The following is a 22125-nucleotide window of genomic DNA, read 5'->3' as shown; positions in this document are numbered from 1 at the left end:
GACCACTCAGCGGGGCGTTGGCGCCCCGGAATCGCGTGTGGGGGGGGGCGGGGGGGGGGGGGGAGGGGGGGGAAGCGACCAAACTTGGCCTTTGGCCCCCCCCCCCCCCCCCCCCCCCCCCCCCCCCCCCCCCCAGGAGGGTTAGAAACATAACACCTTTCAGGAGGGCCTGGGGGCTCAAGACTGAAATCCACTGTGCGGTCTGGCGCCCAGGCTTGCCGAGGGGCTGGAGACGGAACATGACAAAGTGGTGACATCCAAGAGAGGGTGTCATAGGAGTCTGGGGTTCAGAAGAAGTGTCTGAGCGTATGAATTTGGGAGACTTCAGCATATACAGGTATTATCATGGAGGTCATCAGTGACCTCGACTGGAGCTTTATTACAGAGTAGGAGCAGGAATGGAAGTCTGTCCCATCAGAGTGGACTCAGGAGTCAAGGTGAGGACAGACTCAATGGCAGTGAGGGAGTCCAGACTACTCTTTGGAGGGTTACCCACGGAGGGCAGAAGAGAAATGAGTTATGAGCTGGAGGTGGCCGGGGGGTGGGGGGTGGACAGGGTTTCATTTGTTCTTTTCAGGACGAGAGTTGTCCTAGAAGGTTTGTATCCTAATAGGATGACGCAGTGGAGAGAGAGGAGCCGATGCACATTTGACGTATGTTCGCTCGTGAAGCCTCAAGATGCTCAAGGAGATGGCCACAACTCCCACTTTATAAGCGAGGAGCGTAAGTTAGCGAATTTGGAGATTGCACAGTAAAACGGCCCAGCTGGGGTTCAGGCCCGGGTCTACCGGACCTCAAGATGAGTGCTTTCCCACTGTTCTGTGTGGGACGTGGAACATGGCACATCGGTTTCTTCGGGTTCACAAAACCAATCGATGTGGGGTCTGTACATAAGATGGACCTAAGGGTTTGAGGGTACCCAGGCTCAGCGGGCCCAGAATGCTTTGGGGCTCAGGAGATCCACCTAAACCGCAGCCAAGTTCTAGCAAACCCTAGGATATACTTAATGCCAAATAGGCGGGCGGCCCGCCCTGGGAGGAGGGTGAGAAATACAACATCTTTCAGGAGGGCCTGGGGGCCCAAGCCTGAAATCCACTGTGCAGTGTGGCAGCCGGGCGGGTGGTCCCAGGCGAGCCCAGAGCAGGCGGTATCGCTGAAAGCCCCCCCACCTAGGAAGGGAAGACGGAGCGGGCCGCATCTCTGGAATGCCAACAGCAGGAAAGAACTCCTGTGAAGGATGGGATGATTGGAGCACGTATGCATGCTGCAGGGAAGAAAACTGCAACCAGGAGAGACTGCAGATAAGAGTGTCTGAAAATTTTATGACTCTGTGTTATTCCAACTCAAAGTCTTGATTGAACTTAGCAATGCAGATCCGGTGAGCCAGGTGAGCATTTATATTTCATAGTTTGAGAGCTGGTCCCTTCGCTTCCCTTCACGGGGAGCTTTATGAATTGGCGGAAGGTGAGGAAAGCTAAATGAGACACTGAAAGCGACTGTGCAATTAATCATCTTGTTTTTATCGCCGCGAAAGTTGTGGCTTGGACACCGGCGGAATCTAGCAGCCACTCTCGGCTCTGATCGACAATCCCCTTTCATTTTCCGTGCAAGAATTTTGATTTATTCTTTTTGGTGAGGTTGACAGGAGGGAGGTGGGCCTGTGACTCTTTGATTCATGGTTAACGCGAAAATTTTTCTTGACTGCAAGAAATTGAACATTATTGATTCTGGAAAGATGAAAACATGAAGCAATCTGATATAAAAGCAGAAAGGTCAAAGCCACAAAGGTCTGAGAAAGAAAACAAAGACAGCCTTTTGCAGGAGGGAACCTGGGCAGGAAATACTTCACCCTCCAGAAGCTCAAACCCCCAGAAGCCACCGCTTTCACACCTCGACGTTCCCCGCCCCCTACACCACTGCAGAGCCCTCAGCTTCCGGTTACCGGGATTCTCACAGAAAACCCGAGATGTTTTCTCAGCTCACCAGTCACAAGCTCCCCCCACCCCCCGATTAAGCATCTTCAGTTCGCAGACATCTGAATGCACTGTGCAGCGGGGTGACTTAGGCGGAAATGAGCAGGTGGATTCTTTGGATTTCTGGTGTTGCTGCTGTTGTGGATTATTTGAACAGGGGAGGGAACAGGGGAGGTGTTTCATTTTAAGGCCGGGAAAGGTTTCTTTGACAGGGCATGGTGCATTCGGTGTTTGGGAGGCTGGGGAGGTGGCACGGACTGACTGCTGTCCCTGTCACTGCACCCGCACTGCCTGCAGTGCATCTTTCTTCACTGCTACATAGTGTTCCAGAGAATGAGCAAGCCACCATTTAGTCTTCACTAATTTTTTAAATTTTCTTTTAAATTTTTTTTAAGTTTATTTATTTTCAGAGAGAGAGAGAGAGAGAGAGAGAGAGAGAGCGGGGGAGGGGCAGAGAGAGAGGGCGAGAGAGAGAACCCCAAGCAGTCTCCTCACTGCCAGCGTGGAGCCCGATGTAGGATTTGAACTCACGAACCCTTGAGATCCGTGACCTGAGCCGAAATCAAGAGTCGGCCGTTTAACTGACCGGACCCACCCAGGTGCCTCTCTTCGCTATTTTTAAAAAATGTTTATTTATTCATTTTTGGCACAGGGCGAGCACAACAGGGGGAGGGACGGAGAGAGAGGGAGACACAGAATCCAAAGCAGGCTCCAGGCTCCGAGCCGGCAGCACAGAGCCCGATGCGGGGGCTCGAACTCACGAACCACGAGATCATGACCTGAGCCGAAGTCGGACGCTCAACCGATGGAGCCCCCCCAGGCACCCCTGGTCTTCACTTTTTGATGGCTATCTGGGTGGTCTCCAGTTAGAGCTGGGAGGGTACTGTTTTGAATACTGGCAGCTCATGGGCCTTGGCGCTCTGTGCGCTCTCCTCTGTAAGGCACGCAATGGGAGAGGGATTCTCAGGCACCGGTAGGCGTGCCGTTAAGAGGGAGTGCCGACCCGTTTTCCAAAAACCGCACACCCGCGCTGGTAGGAAAGGACTCTGGCTGCTCCTTGTCCTTGCCCACATGTGACAATGCCATCGTTTTCCACGTTAACCGTGTAGGTAAGTGCGCAGTGGTGTTTCATTATGATTTCTTTATTGATATTTTTATCCAGCTTTACTAAGGTATACTTGACACGAAGTGTGGAGTCTGGATGAGTGCATATACCCGTGCGACTACCGCCCTGTCACACACACATGCACACACACATACGTGGTTCTGGTGAGTTTTATTCTTGGCGTTACACACAGTTCCGTAAACCTGATTGACTCATGGCCTTTTCTGAAGGCCTGAGAGACAATTATAACCATCACCATAATCAGGATACCAAGAAGTTCCTTCATCTCCCTAAATAGCTTTGAGTAAACCTTTGTGGTAAAGCCCTCCCCTCACCCCCAAATCCTGACAACCACTCCTCTGCTGTTCCTATAATCCTATCTTTTCCAGAATGTCCTATAAATGGAATCATACAATATCTTTTTTAAGACAAACTTTTTTCATTCAGTCGAAAGCCTTTGAGATTCACTGACATTCCTACATATATTAATAGTTTACTCATTTTTTTTTGTTGCTGAGCAATATTCCATGTTTTCCATGGTACCACAGTTTATCTGTTTACCAGCTTATAGATAATGTAGGCCATTTCCAGTTTTGGACAATTGTGAAAAGAGCTGCTATAAATGTTCATGCACAAGTCACAACTCGTGTGTGTGCACAGATTTCTTTCTTTCTTTCTTTCTTTCTTTCTTTCTTTCTTCCTTCCTTCTTTTCTTTCTTTCTTCCTCCCTCCCTCCCTCCCTCTCTCTCTCTCTTTCTTCTTTCTTTCTTTCTTTCTTTCTTTCTTTCTTTCTTTCTCTCTCTGAAGTAGGCTTTACGCCCAGTGCAGGGCCCAATGTAGAGCTTGAACTCATGACCCTGAAGATCAAGACCTGAGCCGAGATCGAGTCCAACGTTCAAATGACTGAGCCACCCAGGCACCCCAAGAGTTCTAATTCAACTAGGGTAAATTCTGAACGGGGGTGTTGGATCATATGTTAATCTTATGCTCGACTGTGTTTGAAAATGCCCAACTGTTTTGGCAGTAAAGTGGCTGTGCCATTTTACATTCCATGAGCAACATGTAAGAGTTCCAATGGCTCTGAATGCTCACTGACATTTAGTGTTATCAGGGTGTTTATTGCTTTGTTTCATCTGTTTGTTTTAATTTAGGCAATCTGACAGGTGTACCTCCCTGTGGTTTTAACTGCATCCCCCTCTAATGACTCATGATATCGAGTATCTTTTTTCCCTCTGCTTATTCACCATCCACATCTCTTCTTTGGTGAAGTGGCTGTTCACATGTTTTGCCCATTTTTGCATCGGGATGTTTGTTTACTCACTGTTGATTTTTGAAAGTTTCTTTGTATATTCTGAATAGGAACCCCTTTTGGGATGTGTAATTTACAGATATTTTCTCCCACTCCACTTTCCCTTTCATCCTTTTAACAGTATATTTATTTATTAATTTTTTTTACAAAGCAAGAGCTTTTGATTTATTTTCATAATTTTTTCTCTATGGAAGTATCATTGGCATAAAATTTTCTATTAGTTTCCAGGTACACATTTTACTGATTTGATTTTTTTTTTACATTATGAAACGATCCCCGTGAAAAGTCCAATTACCATCTGTCACTACACAAAGTTATTACAATATTATTGACTATATTCCCTCTGTTGTACTTTACACCCTTGAGACTTCCTAATTTTATGACTGGAATCCCCTTCACCTATTTCATCCATATTCCGCTAATCCCCTCTCCTCTGGTACCCACCACTTGCTTTTCTGTATCTATGGGGCCATTCCTGTTTTGTTTTGTTTGTTCATTTGTTTTCAAAATTCCACATCGAAGTGAATCATATGGTATTTGTCTTTCTCTGCCTTATTTCACTCAGCATTGTATTGTCTAGGGTCATCCATGTTGTCACAAATGCAGGATTTCATTTTTTTTTTTTTTTGGCTGAATATTATTCCAGTGTGTGTTTGTGTGTATATGAAAAATGCTATAGTGAACATGGGGGTGATAAAGCTCTTAGAATTGTTATTTTTATTTTTCTCAGGTAATTACCCCGAAGTGGAATTGCCCGATCATGTGGTAGGTGTATTTTTAACGTTTTGAGGAACCTCCATACTGTTTCCTGTTTCATTCCTACCAACAGTGTACTGAGGCTCCTTTTCTCCACAGTCTCACCAACACTTGTTATCTTTCATCTGTTTTTCCTTAAATGCTTATTTATTTTTGAGACAGAGACAGCAGGGGAGGGTCAGAGAGAGAGGGGAGAAGAGAATCCCAAGCAGGCTCCACACTGTTAGCACAGAGCCCAATGCAGGGCCCGAATTGTGAGGTCGTGACCTGAGCTGAAACCAAGAGTCAGAAGCATAACCGACTGAGCCACCGCGGCTCCCCTCCGTTTTGTCGTTTTTGATATTAGCCAATCCGACCAGTGTGAGTTGATATCTCACTGTGGTCCTGATTTGCACTAAAAGTTTTACTTTTGATGAGATCCAATTCCCTTTTTTTTCTTTTATGGCTTGTGCTCTTGGTGTCATATCCACGAACTCTTTGCCCCAGTCCAAGGTCATGGAGGTCTTTGCCCAATACCAAGGCCACAAGTTCTGATTCGCTCCCTGCGGTTCCAATATCAGTTTGCAAAGCCTCTGCAGTGCTATTCAGATGTGCCCTGGGTGTGTGCAATCCACTGGCCAGTCTACAACCTGGGTGATTGTCTACACTGTGAATCTGTCCTCAAAGCCTTTGGTATGCTGTTCAGAATCAGACCTATGCGTGTGCAACCTGGGAGTGAGCCCACAAGTTCATATGACTCTGTGGACTTGCTTTCCAAGGTCTGTCCTCCATGTGTGCTCAGGGCCCCCCTTCCTGGCCTTCTGGCTAAACAGTGGGGCTTTAGCTTCCAAGCTCTACCATATACTTTCCACAGCTGGTTCTGCAAGGAATGACAGAGAAGACACAGAGAGGGGGAAATGCAACCAGCTGGATGGTTGAGGAAACAGGAAGAACCACAAGGATTCCTCCCAGGGCCCTGGCACAAAGGCTTAGGCACCACGAGGCTGGCACTTTTGCAGCGTCCTCTGCAGCAGGGCCTGGTTTGGGTGCTGGGGCAGAAGACGATGGAAAACATATGAAAAAAACGTCCCCTACTCTCTATGTCCCAAAGGGGCCTGTTTCCCATTCCACAGACCAAAACAAAAGAAGGATTCTCCCGAGGGTCTTAACTTTCGGCCCCTCGTGTGCGCTTTGGGGGCTTGGGGATATCTTTGAGTCTGAGCTTGGGGGACATCAGAGAATAAGAATGACAGGCAAGTCGCTGTCAGTTCAGTGGCACTTTGAGCTCCCCAATCCACCTGCTGGTGTTTACTTCTCTGAGTGCACAGAGAGCTGCTCCCTGGGCACTAAGCTGTTACATTGTGTGAACGCTCTCTCCTCGCTCAGAACCAGAACGTCTCTCGCTGTGAACTGAGTTTGCCTTCACCTGGCGACTGACGATCTTCCGAGAAGTCTGTCGGTCATTTGAATCTACTCTTTCGTGAAGTGCTTCTTCAAGCCTTTGCCTATTTTTCTATGGGGCCACTTGTATCTGGCTTCTTGGTTTCTTAGTTATTCTTTATATATTTTGGAGATGTCCTTCTATGTATGTCTGTGTACATATGCATGTCTGGAGATAGATGGAACTATGTTCTCCCAACCTGTGACTTGTCTTTTTACTTGCCTTAATGGTGTCTTTGCATGAATTGACTTCATTTTTTTTAATGTTTATTTATTTTTGAGAGACAGAGAGAGACAGAGCACAAGTGGGGAAGGAGCAGAGAGAGAGGGAGACACAGACTCTGAAGCAGGCTCCAGGCTCTGAGCTGTCAGCACAGAGCCCGATGCGGGGCTTGAACTCACGAAATGCGAGATCACGGCCTGAGCCAAAGTCGGCGCTTAACCGACAGAGCCACCCAGGCGCCCCTGACTTCATTTTTAATATAGTCCTAATCATCAATCTTTTCCTCTATGGTTAGTGCTTTTCGTATCCTACTTAAAAAGTCTCTGCCTCCCCCAGGTCACAGAGATATCTCCCACTTTCTTTTTTAAAAGCTTCATCGTTTTTCAGTTAGCAATAATTGCACCTCGGACAAACCTCATTGGCTACCGTACTGCCAGTGCACAAAGCTGTAGAAGCCTTATTATTTTCACTTTTCACATTGAGATTTATAATTTACCTCGAGTTGATACTTGTTTATAGAATAAGATAGGGGCCCAGATGTAACCAGTTGACATCTTTGGAAAGGCCGTCTTTCCTTCACTGCATTGTAGTCTCTCCATTGCCATAAAGGAACTAATCGTATTCTTCACATAGGTCCGTTTCTACACCTTCTGTTTTGTGCCATATGCTTTGTTTCATTCTTGCCCTGGGAACCAAGCCAGGCTATGAGACAGAAGTGGTGGAGAAGCCATACCATACAGAGGGACAATAAAGGCATCTGACCCCCCCGATTCACTGGTGCTACACCCCAGTTTGCTCCTGTCCACGGCTCCACTCTCCTTTCCGTGGACACTTGTTTAAAAGCACCTAGTCTTGGATGAGTCAGTTGGTTGAGCGTTGACTCTTGGTTTTAGCTCAGGTCCTTATCTCACAGGTGGTGGGAGAGCTCTGTGCCGGGCTCTGCACTGACAGCATGGAGCCTCCTTGGGATTCTCTCTCTCTCTCTCTCTCTCTCTCTCTCTCTCTCTCCCTCCCTCTCTCTGCCACTCCCCTGCTTGCACACACGCACTTTCTCTTTCTCAAAATAAATAAACATTTAAAAAATTAAAATAAAAACGCCTATCTTTGTGACTTGGGAAATACACAGGTTAATTTTCCCCTGGGTAATAAGCATCCTTTCCATGTAGATGATGCTTAAATCCACCAGAACAGTGGAGCTTTTCATATCAGGCCTTCTATGGAGAACTGCGTATTCTATAATCAGCGGTTTCCATGGCATGGATCACTGGATTGGGGGTAATCTGTTGTCGGGAGTCACAAGCCAGCAGCAGAGAGTGGGGATGAGGTCAGTCCTAGGGAAGAGTCCTATACCTCCTGATCGACATTAGTGAACTTAGAGTTGGGCTTCTCACCCTGCTCTCATCCTGACCCATCTGAAAACAACTCAGCGAGACCCCTGTGGATAGTCTTCCCATTTGTCAGGGGTCTTATTGGTTGTCCCAGAGATACCTGGAATATACAGTTCTGGAGAGAAGGGAAGACCCTTTGACTTCTCCTCATGAGGACTTGACTCTCCCACCCATCTTAGAAAATTGTCCAAATCCATGAAAACAATAGTCTCGATTCTCCAATCCTCTGCCGGTGGTCCCCTACTAAAGGCACTTTGAGACAACCTGCTCAACCTTTGGAGCTGACCTGACCCATCACCGTGTACCTAGACAGGCTCTGTTTCCCACCCAACCTCAAAATAGACATTGCCCGCTGCATCTTCTTGACTGAGAAATTAGACCCTCAGGTCACTTCCCTACAAGTTGCCTGACCATCCATATTGGCTTTCTCTATGATGGGTGACCTTCATATGAGGTCACCCATCAGATGGGTCACCTTCAGATGCTTCTACTCTGGGGGGCTTATAAGTCATAGAAGATGAGGATGGCTGCTCGATCTAAAGCAACCCACTCTGTAGAAAGCTGTGGCATTGTCTGAAGTTAGGATAAATGGTAACTTGAATGATTTGCCCTCCTCCTTTTTAATCAGATTTAGTAGCATCCTCAGAATGTTCACCACAAGTGACTAACGATCCTTTCCCAACACATGAGGATAAGGGCATACCAGTTTTTCTGATAAGTTTTAATATTCTATGTGTAAAAGAGATTTAGAGTTTAGGACATCTCTGTATATCATAGGCTTTTGACTTTTTACATTTCTGACTTTTGGAGGGTGAGGGGGATGGGCAGTGAATACTTACAGCAAAGGCAAGAAACAAATGCCATCCCACCTCCATCTCTATCAGCACAAGAGGACCATGGTCAAACTCCATGGCTCATAGGACCAGCGCCTATTTCTAGTCCTGATTCCTTTCCATTCCTTGGCAAACTGAATGTGGTGCGCCTTAGTTACAACCCTCCACTTGACCATCAGGGTGCAAGTCCCTACATGACTATCTGGTGCTGACATTAAGATCATTTATTTTCAAAGAATTTGACACAATCGGCCAAGTCACTATCATTATCCCTGAATTGGAGGTGGATCCAATGAATCTGTACCTAGACCATTTAAGGTGCATCAGCATCACTTTCCATTCATTCATTCACAATGAGCCAGGAGGCTCTGTGCGAGACGCTGGGTATACAATGGCGTAGAAGACAAAGAATTGGATATGGAGCTTACATTCCCTGGGGATCTCTCTTTTAAAGACAGATATTTAAATGTTAAGAGAAATTTGCCTACCAAATATATTTATAAATAGAACTGAGTTGTGCTCCATGATAGCGTATGAAATACATGTGAGGAAAATGTTACCTATAGTTCTACCCTGGGAATCAGCCTCATAGACCGGTAATTTTGCAATCTCTTTTCTGGCATAAGATACTTAGCAGATTATGTTTACATTTGTACCATACTCCCATGGGTGCTGTTAAATAAAATTCCCAAATTTCTCTCCTTGTTAAAGAAAGAAAGAAAGAGAAGGAAAGAAAAGGAAAGGAAAGAAAGAAAGAAAGAAAGAAAGAAAGAAAAGAAAGAAAGAAGGAAGGAAGGAAGGAAGGAAAGAAAGCAAGAAAAGAAAGAAGGAAGGAAGGAAGAAAGGAAAGAAAGAAAGAAAGAAAGCGAAATAAAAGGAAAGGAAAGAAAGAAAGAAAGAAAAGAAAGAAAGAAGGAAGGAAGGAAGGAAGGAAGGAAAGAAAGAAAGAAAAGAAAGAAAGAGAAAGAAAGAAAGAAAGAAAGAAAGAAAGAAAGAAAGAAAAAGATTGAAAGGTATTCTGACAGTTCTCCATTTGCCATCCCCCAATCCATTCTCTTCCCCCTCTCTATCCCATGCCCAGGGAAGCCGACACCTGTGGGGTACATCTCCTAGACAACCTTGCAACTGGCTTCCAGTTGAGTTAGGCCAATGGGAGACAATGGCAGGAAATCTGAGGGCAGCAGAAGAGAGAGGTCAGGGTATTTCTTCCCCGTTCACCTTCTGATAGGTGAGTGGGAACACCTTCCATCTGTGTGACCCTCGGGGAGCCTCACAATCTCTTGTTTGTTCCTTTAACCTGCCTACACTGTGTAAACAGTCTCTTCATTAACGCCTCCTCATTTGTATCTGGGTGCATTCTGTTTCTTCATGAAATTCTAATACACAGTGCAAGTGATAAGGAGGGAAATTATGATTGGAACAACTCGAATCCACTCATATGCACAAAAAACTAATGTTAGTAGAAGCAAATTACGTGTAACACACCTCACTACCAACACCGCTTCTAGGTTGGGGAACAGCTGCCCAAGACCAAGGCATATTTGGCCCCTCTGTGCTTGGGCCCAACGTCCAGATGGATGTTCTTGGACAACAAGAAGACTGAATACGTCCCCTCCTTTGAACCCTTTACCATGGTGAGGCTGCGGTGCTAAACACTTAAAGACAGTTTTACTGGGGCGCTTGGGTGGCTCAGTCAGTTAAGCCTCCGACTCTTGATTTCGGCTCAGGTCACAATCTCACGGTTGTAGGATCGAGCCCCACATTGAGCCTGCTCGGGATTCTCTCTCCCTCCCCTCTCTCTCTGCTCCTCCCTGGCTCATGCACGCATGCTCTCTCTTCCTTTCTTTCAAAATAAATAAATAAACTTAAAACAAAAACCAGTTTTATCTATAGCCTGCCACAGCAGACGTGGGTCTCTCCCTTCTCATGCTTGATTTGTCAGAGACTGCCAGAGCAAAAAAAAAAAAAAAAAGAAAAGAAAAAGAAAAAGAAAAAAGAAACAATTAACATAAAGAAATAAAGCAAATCCTGATGAGAGTAACGAAGTGGTAAGGGAAAGTGAAATCAGAAGAGATCAGCAGAACTCCCGTCAATTCAATACTTACTCAAAATGCTAGTAACTGTGAAAGATTCAGGTACAATAAATTCTTATTCAGGAATCTAAGTTTGATTCTCAAATACTATAATGAGGACAGGTGTAGACACAGGTATCCAGGATTCGAAAGTGGTATTGAAGTTTTGGAATCTCAGATACCAGGGAAACCGGGAAAGTTTACTCTCCCCCGTGTCACAAATGAAGGTCCCCTGCCCCAACAGTAAGCTCTAAGCAACTTTCCCACCCGCTGCCTTTTTTTTCTGCCTCCCTTCTTCATCTCTAAATCCCACTCTTTTTCCTTTCTCCTCTTTGTCACCCACTCTAAGGTATTTGATACATGTCTTTAGGCAGGTTCTTTTGCAATAATAGTTATGATAGACAATACTCTTGGAGCACTTACCATATGTTCTAAATGTTTTGCATACATCAACTCATCTGATCTGAGTAACGGTGCAATGAGGTGTCACTGTTTTACAAATGGGAAAACTGAGGCACCAAAAAACGAAGTAGCTTGCTACAACAAACAGTAAGTAGTGGAACCTGGGATTTGGACCCATGAGTTCTGGCTCCAGAATCCATTCAACTGTCCATGTGTTTTAGACTGCATAAATGTATCATGCTATGAATCTCATTGTGTTTCTTTGTTGACTGAAGAATCCATTTTTATGATTTACCCACATTGTTATAGGTGCACATCTGGATTGTTGCAAAGTATTTCATACTGTTCACACGCACCCATTCCCCTAGGGAGGGACACCTAGGCTACCTCCAACTCAGTACCACAAACAGATCATAATAAGCATCCTCCTACATGCCCTTCTACAGTCCTGTATGAGAATGTCCCTAGAAAGAACACCCAGCCTGGGATTTCTGGGCATATGCCCACTTAATATCATTAAATACTTACAGATTGCCCAAGCAACTTTCGAACTGAGTAGAGGAAATATTTACTCATTCTTCCCTCCCTCCCTCCCTGCCTTTCATCCTCCCTATGTTATAGGCCCTGAGCTAGAAACCGAGGATATAAGCATGAACAAGAAAGATGTGGACCCTAGTCACACTGAGCTTACAGTCTAGCTCCTAGCCAACTGAAAAGTGTTTCCATCAGACAAAAACAAATACTGTATGATCGCACTTGTATGTGAATCTCAAAGAACCCCAAACTCATAGATACACAGAACAGATCGGCAGGGGTGGGGAGGGTGTGTGAAATGGATGAAAAGGTACCCCCCAAAAACAAAGTGTTTCCATGGATATGACCTTATCTAGTTTTATCTTGTGACCATTAATATCATTTACAAAAGGATAACTCTTAATTCCCTTCCAAAGCATAAATATATTTAATTTATGGAGCATCGCATTCAAAGTGTATGCCTGTTTTCCTCTGTATACATTACAAGTCTGAGCGTCTCAGACAATATTCTACATGAGGTGGTCTTTAGATACCGTGCTTCCAATATTGGCTAATGCATTAGCGCGGGGAGTAATCTGTAGGGGATCAGATGGTTTTATTGATTTGGGTTGAACACAGAATCAGCACCTTAAAAATACCACTGGGGTGTAAGTTAGTAGAAATAGTTTTTGAAGATTCAGGGAAGAACAGAAATGCCTTCTGGCTCACGTTTTTTTTAAGTGTGCCTTTAATTGCTTAGATACGACTTTTGGAAAAGCTTAATCATTTGTGCGCGCTCTTTTCCTCCAACCTTCTGTAAAACAATACTAAAAAATTCCTCCCATTTGCAGATATGATTTTACTGACCTGAGTCAGGAGTATCTTTACCAGGCATCGGACCCATTCAAGAAAGGAGGGTTTCAGAGTTAATGTTAAGAAACAATAAACTATGGGGCACCTAGGTGGGGTCAGTCAGTTGGGCAAATGACTTTGGCTCAGGTGATGATCTTAGGGTTCGTGAGTTCAAAGTCTGCTTCAGATCCTCTGTCCCCCTCTCTCTGCCTTCCCCTACTTGGGCTCTTACCAAAAATAAACATTAAAAAAGTATATATATTTAAAAGAAACAATAAACTAACAAAGAAAAAAAGAGACAAAAGACGAGACTCTTAAATATGGAGAACAAACTGGGGGTTGCCAGACAGGAAGTTGGTGGCGGTGGAGGGGGTTGGGTGAAACAGGTGAGGGGGATTAAGAATACACTTATCATTGGGGCGCCTGGGTGGCTCAGTCAGTTGAGCGTCCGACTTCGGCTCAGGTCATGATCTCACAGTCTGTGAGTTCGAGCTCCATATCGAGCTCTGGGCTGACGGCTCAGAGCCTGGAGCCTGCTTCCGATTCTGTGTCTCCCTCTCTCTCTGCCCCTTCCCTGCTCATGCTCTGTCTCTCTCTGTCTCAAAAATAAATAAAAACATTAAAAAAAATTAAAAAGAAAAAGAATACACTTATCATGATGTCAGGCGCCTGGGTGGCTGAGTCGGTTAAGCATCTGACTTTGGCTCAGGTCATGATCTCACGGTTCATGAGTTCAAGCCCTGCGTCAGGCTCTGTGCTGACGGCTCAGAGCCTGGAGCCTGCTTCGGATTCTGTGTCTCCGTCTCTCTGCCCCTCCCCCACTCATGCTCTGTCTCTGTCTCGAAAATAAATAAACGTTAAAAAAAAATTTTAAGAATACACTTATCATGATGAGCCCCGAGTGTTGTGTGGAGCGGTTGAATTGTTATATTGTACATCTGAACCTAGTGTGGCACTATATGTTAATTACACTTGAATTTAAAAAATAAGTAAAAATTAAAAAAAAGAAACAATTAACAAACACCAAATGCATATAACCTACCACTGTATTCTATCAGAACAACTGAGATATGTCCTTGGTTCAGCTTCCCCAACAGATGCTGTTTCTGGATATGTTCTTTAACAAAACGTCATTTGACCTTTATTAAGAACTGTTTAAGAACAATCTCTTTGAACTCTTAAATACAGAGAACAAACTGAGGGCTGCTGGAGGGGAGGTGGGTGGGGGGATGGGCTAGATGAGTGATGGGCATTAAGAAGGGCACTTGTTGGGATGGGCACTGGGTGTTATATGTAAGCGATGAATCACTAAATTCTACCCCTGAAACCAATACTACGCTATATGTTAACTAGCTTGGATTTTTAAAAAAAGAACAATTCTCTTTTTAATGGATTCACATGTCTATTCCAATAATGCAATGGATAAACTGTTCAAAACTGATACAATCAAAATATTAAACCTAAAATGAGAAAAACATATAGAAGAAAACGCAGGAGGCCCCCCCTGAGTTAAGCAAAGATTTCTAGGTAGAACACATAAAACATGAATCATAAGACGAATATGACAAACTGGACTTCACAAAAATGGAAGACTTCTTTTTTCAAAAAGCACTGTTAAGGCAATGAAAACACAAACCATCATCAGGCATAAATAGTTACAAAACAGGGGCGCCTGGGTGGCTCAGTCGGTTGAGCGTCCGACTTCGGCTCAGGTCATGATCTCGCGGTCCGTGAGTTCGAGCCCCGCGTCGGGCTCTGTGCTGACCGCTCAGAGCCTGGAGCCTGTTTCGGATTCTGTGTCTCCCTCTCTCTCTGACCCTCCCCCGTTCATGCTCTGTCTCTCTCTGTCTCAAAAATAAATAAATGTTAAAAAAAAAATTAAAAAAAAATATTTACAAAACAAATACCTGTTTAAAAAAAAAAAAAACTTGTGTGCAGAATATATAAAGAACTCTCCAACTCAACGATAAGGAAACAGTCAAAACAGTGAAAGATGGGCAACTGATACAACCGTAAATATCGCTACAGAACATCAAGCAAGTGGAAAGAAGGCTAATAAAAGTCATGATAAGTTACCGCCAGAAACCTACTAGAGTGTCTAAAATTAACCAGGAATAAAAAAGGCGAGAATGTCAAATGTTGGCAAGAATGTAGAGCAACTGAAACGCTCAGACATTGCTAGTGGGAATTAAAAAGGGCGCAACCACCTTGGAAAACATACACCCACCACATGACCCAGCACCCTACCTAGGTATCTACGCAAGAAAAATGAAGACATACATCCACACGAAGACTTGTACATGAGTGTTTACAGCAACCGCATTCATCATCACTCTGCACTGGACTGAATGCGTGTGCCCCACCCCACCCCCAAATCCCTATGTTGAAATCCTAACCCTCAAGTTGGTGGTCTTAGGAGGTGGGGTCTTTGGGAAGTGCTTAGGTCATGAAGACTGAATCCTTGCGAATGGGCCTAGTGCCCCTATAAAAGAGATCTCGGGGAGGGAGCTCTCTTGTTCCTTCCGCCATGTGAGAACACATGGCTGTCTGTGAACCAGGAAGCAGGCCCTACCAGAACCAATTCTGCTGGTTGGTTCTTGGACCAACAATTCTTGGACCAGCAATTCTGCTGCCTGATCTTGGACCGCCCAACCTCCAGGATTGTGAACGATAGACTCCCGTTATGGATAAGCCCCCCCCAGGCTACCGTATTTTGTGATAGCAGGCCCAAATGGCCTAAGACACACTTCAGACTGGAAATAACCCAAATGTCCACTAATTGGTGAAGGGATAAACAAACTGGGCACAAGCTAGAGTAGGGCACTGGAGGATTACTAGGCAATCAACAGGAACAGACTGTGGACAGATGCAACACAGATGAACCTCTCAAGTATTCTGCAGCTTGAAAGATGAAAAGGTTATGTCTTATATGACTACAGGATGTTATAGAAATGTCATATTTCTACATTACTGTAGGCAGTAAGATCAGATCAGTAGTTGCTAGGGGCTGGGGCTAGGGGAACCAAGTCCAAAGGGGCACGAGAAATTTGAGGGGTGATAGAAGTATTTTATATCTTTCTCTGGGGCGCCTGGGTGGTTCAGTCGGTTGAGCGTCCGACTTCAGCTCAGGTCACGATCTCATGGTTCGTGAGTTCGAGCCCCGCGTCAGGCTCTGGGCTGATGGTTCAGAGCCTGGAGCCTGCTTCCGATTCTGTGTCTCCCTCTCTCTCTGCCCCTCCCCCATTCATGCTCTGTCTCTCTCTGTCTCAAAAATAAATAAACATTAAAAAAAAAAAGAAGTATTTTATATCTTTCTTGTTGGTGGTGGTTACACGAGTGTATAAGCTTATCAAAATTGATGGAACTGTACATCTAAAAGGCATTTTGGAAATTACGTATCTAAATATTCCACCCAATGTCCTTTTCACATGGAGCCACAGAAGAAATGTCTCAATACCCAAAACGGTTGTATTTCTCTTGAGTACGGGGGTTGCTGTTATCTTTTGGAGACCGGGAATCACAACTGATTAGTTACCTCCTTGCCTCAGCTGTGAAGGCAGGGAGCTGAGAACACCCATGTATTGGGTATGAATCTTACCCTTGACATCATTTGATTTCTTCTTCCTCTTGACCCGATTTCTTCCTAACAAATTCTTCTATCTTAATGTCATCTATGTATTTTTTGGAGACTAAATATTTTTTTCATCAAGGTACAGTACAGTCAAATAAATACATCATAGGACAGGTAGTAAGTCACAGAAGTGTTTCCTCCTGATATGCATTAATAAAAGTGCACGCCATAAAATCCTAACTCGTTAAAGCATACTATCGTGTAATACCTAAATTTGTCTTATTCGCTTTTGGGTGCTTCCATTTGTAAGGAATGAGGGTCAAACATAGCATTATAGGGACAAAGTCAATAGGATGTTATGTAGCAAAGAGAGGACCAGGGAAGTTTATTTTGGAGAAGCGAAAAGGCAGGGCAAATGTGCAAGCTGCCTTCAAATAGTTTACAGCTTCTCAGGCAGAAGAGAAGTGAATTAATTCTATTGGATCAGGAGTGGGATCAAGGGGTGTAGGCTATCCCAGGACCAACTGGGGCATAATATAAAGAATAGATTTCTAACCGAGCACAGCAAAGATGCGATATATTATCTGGAGATAATTAGATCTCACTAATCTATCTCATAATAGATCTCACTATTATGTGAAATCTAAGGAAATCTAAGGAATCTAAGGAAAAAGAGTTCCTGGCAATAGGTAACACCAAACAGGTTAGATAATCATTTGGTTGGGATCTCATACACAGATCCATTTAGATAAATTGTTGCTCCCTACTGATCCCAAGATTTAATAGTTATTTGATTCTATTAGAAAATAGTGTCCTTCCAATATGAAACAAACTGGTTTTGACCAAGCAAACACCATTATTTTTTTTTACTTATCATTATGATTTATTATATTGAATTGTATTATAATCCCAATGTGTTACAAATAAAAAGGTTGTAGCAAGTAAACATTCTTAAGGCTATTCTGGGATCCGGCCCTTGCAAAATCAAACACAAAATTGTTACTAGAGTTTTAAGGACTCTTACTTGCAAAATACACCCTTTTCTTGCAAGGCAAGCTGAACTTCCGTGCCCTCTGGAAATAGACACGCAATGTAGCACTCTGAATGGAAGTTAAAGTAATTTCCCACTTTGTCCTTGTGCTTTAACACTTAGGCAATAAAGCTCATGACATTTTCAATAAAAAGCAGAGAAGGAGAAGTGCTCCTTAGTCACGGAAGAGCTCAACCCAGCATCACCCGGGCATTCTCCCATTTGACGAAGTCCAATCTTTGCTAAGCAGCCAGACCTACGATTTAAAACTCACTTCCATCAGTATGAGGGACCCGGGGGTAATTGGTTCTGCACAATTGAGAGCTCATTTCAGGCTGGCTTGAACGCCTAAGTTCCAAGGCTGTGTCATGTGTCAGTTCACCCAGAATTCCCAATAGACAGAAGTAACTGGTGAGAAACACCCTGAGGGCATTGTAGGTGTAATAAACAAACCAGGAACTGAGGGAGAGAGGGGAGAAGCAATAAGGTGGTAGGACAGGGAATTACAGACAAGTTGCTACAAAAGAAGACCGGAAGATGGGGGAATAATGAGCAGGTTTAGTGGGAGGTACAGTAGAAACAGATCAAAAACAAAGGACCCGAGGAGACAGTTTTTCCCAAGAAGACATACAAATGGCCAACAGGTGCATGAAAAGTTACCCTACGTTGCTAATCATCAGGAAATGCCGGTCAAAACCACAATGAGACATCATCACATGTGTGTTAGAATGGGTATTACCAAAAAGACAAGAGATCGCAAGAGCTGGGGAGGATGCAGAAAAAAGGGAGCCCTGTGGGTGGGAATGTCAGTGCAGCCACTATGGAAAACAGTATGGAGGTTCCTCAAAAAATCAAAAGCCGAACTACCATTAAAAATTCCACTTCTGGGTATCTACCCAAAGGAAATAAAACCACTCTCTCGAGGAGTCTCTGTACCTCCATGTTCACTGCTATTGTTCATGGTTGCCAAGACACAGCAATGACCTACGCATCTCTCAGTGGAGGTACAGGGAAAGAAAACATACACTGGAATATTTTTCAGTCATAGAGAAGAAGGAAATCTTGCCATTTTCAACAACACGGATGAATGTGCTGGGCATCATGGTAAGGGAAATAAGTCAGGCAGAGAAAGACAAATACTGTATGATCTCACTATTATGTGAAATCTAAGAAAGATGAACTCATAGAGTAGGTGGGGGGTTGCCAAAGGCTGGGGGGGAGAGAAATGGGCTGATTTCTCTCAGGAAGTGGTATCGTATCATTATCCCCATTGGACAGGTATAGAAGCAGGTTCTGAGTGGTTAAGCTAAGTTCAATCTAACTAAAAATTGGTGAAATGTGCCCACAAGTGAATCCAACAGATGGACACAGAACGGCTTCCACACACCTGGACTCTGAAATACTGGAATTTTCTTGCCTCTCTGAAACCTTCAGGCTTCCATGGATATACAGGTCCCATGCTTAACACTGACCTTCAGCTGGTTTTGAACTTCCCAGGGTACGTCTCGGTAGTGAGTTTGCATTCTGTTGCGTGCCTAGAGGAAAACCAATTTTGTGTGTATTTGGCTTCAAAATGGTTTGCCCACCAGACCTCAAGTGATGTGGCCTCCGGGGGGGGGGGGGGGTCATTATATGGAAGGTTTGGGTTTGTTTTTTTTTAAATCGTGTTGGTTGATATCTGAAAGGAGAACATTTTTACCTTCTCGTCTATTTATGTCTGCTGGGAGGAAGTTCAGGCACCTCTACACATGCAGGAAAAAAAAAAAAAAAAAAAAAAAAAAAACCAGAACCAAAATGTGATAATTTGGTCAAAGGCGTGTCCACTTCTCTGTTAGTATTTTGTCATGAGTGATAAATGATGTCAGACAAAGCTGTCGGACGAGATTTAGAAGGTGTGCAGGGGGGGAGCCATCAATTTCCAACTTAGGGAATTTAACAGATTTTAATGACTCTACAGCTTGATGACTCTACAGCTTTGGATTTCAAGCTTCACTGGCACGTGTGCTTGGCAGTTTATACTCCCCTAATTTGATTCCTGTAAGGCAACCAAGCGTCATTGGCTGTCTCGACTGCAGTCAGGAGACGCTGGTCTGCAGACCGGCAAAGCACGTGGCCAGAGTGTGGTCTCTTCTGATCTCTTGTTCGTTCCCCAGATTTTGCAGCTCAGAACAGTCATCTGATGCCAGCTCTAAAAAAGACCAACCGTGCCACCGGCACTGAGCCCCAGGAGATGTCCAGCAGGTCACAACCATGCTTGCCTTTCGAACCCCTCACACCATCCCCAAAGTGGGTGGCGGGGGGTCCTTTGAGAGCGGACGCTTGGTGGTCTCATAGCACCCAGCACAAGTAGGTGCTCGATGTGCTTTTGAAAAAACCACCCTGCACGGCTTAACAGAGGCATTTCCTGAAAATTGAATTCTGCTTCAAGAGTTTACTGTTTCTGCTGTGTGTACCACAGAAAAAAAATGGATAAACTAGTAGATATGGGTCTGTGAGCCAGTATATAGCAGACTCACTGCGTGGTTTGAACAGAAATGTGTCTTTTTGCTTCGGGTGCCCGGGGGCCTCTGTGGGTTGAGCGTCCGACTTCGGCTCAGGTCATGATCTCACAGCTCCTGAGTCTGAGCCCCGAGTCGGGCTCTGTGCTGACAGCTTGGAACCTGGAGCCTGCTTCAGATTCTGTGTCTTCCTCTCTCTCTGCCCCTCTCCCGTTTGTGTTCTCTCTCAAAAATGACTAAACAGGGGCGCCTGGGTGGCTTGGTCGGCTAAGCGTCCGACTTCGGCTCAGGTCATGATCTCACGGTCCGTGAGTTCGAGCCCCGCGTTGGGCTCTGTGCTGACAGCTCAGAGCCTGGAGCCTGTTTCAGATTCTGTGTCTCCCTCTCTCTCTGCCCCTCCCCTGTTCATGCTCTGTCTCTCTCTGTCTCAAAAATAAATAAAAACGTTAAAAAAAAATTAAAAAAAAAAAGACTAAACATTTTACAAAATAAAAAAAAAAAAAAAAGAAATGTGTCTTTTCCTTTTTCAAGATGTAGGCTTTTGAAACCAAAGATGCATTTATATGCTATAAACCCTCGTTAAGAATTTTGGACGTGGCAAATTTTTACAATGTCTGATGATCTGATGGGAGTACAGCCTAAGTCTTCCTTTTCACTGTCATTGAAGAGGGACCGCCTGAGCAAACAAATCGGGTAAATAAAATTACATGGCTGTATTTAAGTAACTTAAGAAGAAAGAAAACTGCTAGGCACTTTGGCAGTTTAATTGAGGGTATAAAAGGATGCTAATTATCAATGTGTCTCAGAGCTTCCATTTAAAAACACTTTTTAGAAGTAGCAGCTAATTCCAATTACCTAGATACACAAAAATCCGGTGAAATACCATGATAAAACGCCATACCCTGAAAATGCCTACGTAATGAGATATCTCTAACTAATTCAGGCTGACCTTGCCTACGTAGCCTGAATGGATGCAGTTCAGCCACATAGGCAGTAAATACAATGATCGCCTTTATTGATTTAGAGCATCCTTGCAGTAAAGAAATCACAGCAACCAGGGCTATATTCTCAGCTCTTGGGAAGGAAGGAATGGCCAGTTCTTCCAGGCTCTGGGGCACTGGCTCCACTGATTTCTTGGGGTGTCTTCTTCTGCTACCAATCTACCTCATCGTCCCATCCCTAAAAGGCTCTAGGACAGAATTTGGTGGACAACAGTGACGTGAGATACCCTGTGACCTGGATGAGCTGGCAAGAATGAGTGGGCAGATACCAGCAAGTTCTAAGGAATAAGCCATCAGCAGAGACAGCTGTGACTTGGCAAATGTCGGAGCAGATGTTCTTTCCCCGGCCCTGCTGTCAGCTGGAAGGAACTTTCCCTGCATGCCGTGGGGGGTGGGGGGAGGGGTGGGGGTCACAACCTGGTCCCAGCTCTGCTTGCAGCTCTGCAGCCCCTGCCTGGACGGGGCCAGTTCCGCTCAGATTAGCAATTAGGTTGGAAGCCAGCACAGGCTCCACTCGGGCAGCACTTCTGGGAGCTGGGACCAAAACTCCTGAGAGATGCTGGTGTCCGTTCCCATTAACCTTCCGTCCGGGGGAGGGAGGTCCTGTCCTCCAGCCAGGAATCCACGCTGGGGCTTCACGTCCGCTGGGCCTTCCATGGAATCCAATCAGTCTCTGGCTCAGTGTCGTCTCAGCAGAAAGAAGACCGCCGTGCACATAGAGATGTGCTTTTCTGGGCAGACCCACCCCAAATAAGGAGGCCCAGAGAGAGCACCACAGCGGAGGGACACGTTAAGTAGGGAGTTTGGGCCATGTTTTCACCTCTTCTGCCACCCGTCTGACATTGACCCCTCTGGTCGGTGGCATCTGTGTTCTAGGTCATTGAAAAGGGTGCAGCTGAAATGCTAGCTCAAAGAGACACCTTCGCCCCCACGTTTCCTGCACCATTGTTTACAACAGCCAAGACATGCAAGCAACCTGAGGGTCCATTCTTGGACGAGCGGATAAAGAAATTGTAGTATGTAATTATATTATATATAATTATATTTTTAAATAATTATATATATATTTATATATATAATATAATTTATATATATATAATTATATAATTACATTATATATAATTACATTATATACATACGTATATACATATATATACATATATACATATATACATATATA

At 44.5% G+C, this 22125-nt stretch overlaps 1 protein-coding gene and 1 pseudogene across 1 annotated transcript in view; both read right to left on the bottom strand.

Moving 5' to 3' along the window:
* CALN1 (calneuron 1) overlaps window positions 1–22125 on the bottom strand; it is a 270634-nt gene that overhangs the window by 135920 nt on the left and 112589 nt on the right. The gene's annotated exons all lie outside the window — the stretch shown is intronic.
* Window positions 7164–7233, bottom strand: LOC125928671 (uncharacterized; annotated as a pseudogene).

The sequence above is a fragment of the Panthera uncia genome, chromosome E3, assembly GCF_023721935.1.
Source record: "Panthera uncia isolate 11264 chromosome E3, Puncia_PCG_1.0, whole genome shotgun sequence".
In the NCBI taxonomy this organism is placed as follows: Eukaryota; Metazoa; Chordata; class Mammalia; order Carnivora; family Felidae; genus Panthera; species Panthera uncia.
The sequence above is the reverse complement of the archived record's forward strand: the minus strand, read 5'-3'. Positions and strand labels throughout refer to the sequence as shown.